Below are 575 nucleotides of genomic sequence, written 5' to 3' on the forward strand. Positions count from 1 at the left end.
TTTTGTTTTGTGTGTACTATTTTTGTAATATATGTAAATATTTGTGTTGTTTTGTTAATTATTTTATAAAACAAAAACCCGTTTAAAATGATGAGAAGGACACGAATGGCTCTTGGCCTGTCTAAGAACTAAGGTGGAATTTTCAGAATAAAAATGTAAAAAAAAAAAAAAAAATTAATACTACATTTAAAAGCCGGGTGAGAGCGGACTGGCGTTTGGAGGTGGGGACATGCAAAACAGACAGATGCTGATGCGGGCACCCACCAGCCAGATATGCCTGGACGTCTGTCGGAGAAGGACGACGTGTTTTTTTATCCTATAGATATATCCTAACCCGCAACATATATACATTTAATGACCAAATGTATTTACAATCACAAGGGGTCGCAATGGGGACAAAATGTGCCCCATCCTACACAAATTTATACCTTGGACTCTGGGAGAAAAATCTTTTCTCCAAACCTGACTTCCACCCCTATTGCTAACATATTTTCTTATGGTGTCGATATATCGATGATATTTTCATTATTTGGAGAAGCTCAAGAGATATGCTAAGCTCTGACAGAAATACTTAT

This window comes from Pyxicephalus adspersus, chromosome 4 (genome assembly GCF_032062135.1).
Source record: "Pyxicephalus adspersus chromosome 4, UCB_Pads_2.0, whole genome shotgun sequence".
In the NCBI taxonomy this organism is placed as follows: domain Eukaryota; kingdom Metazoa; phylum Chordata; class Amphibia; order Anura; family Pyxicephalidae; genus Pyxicephalus; species Pyxicephalus adspersus.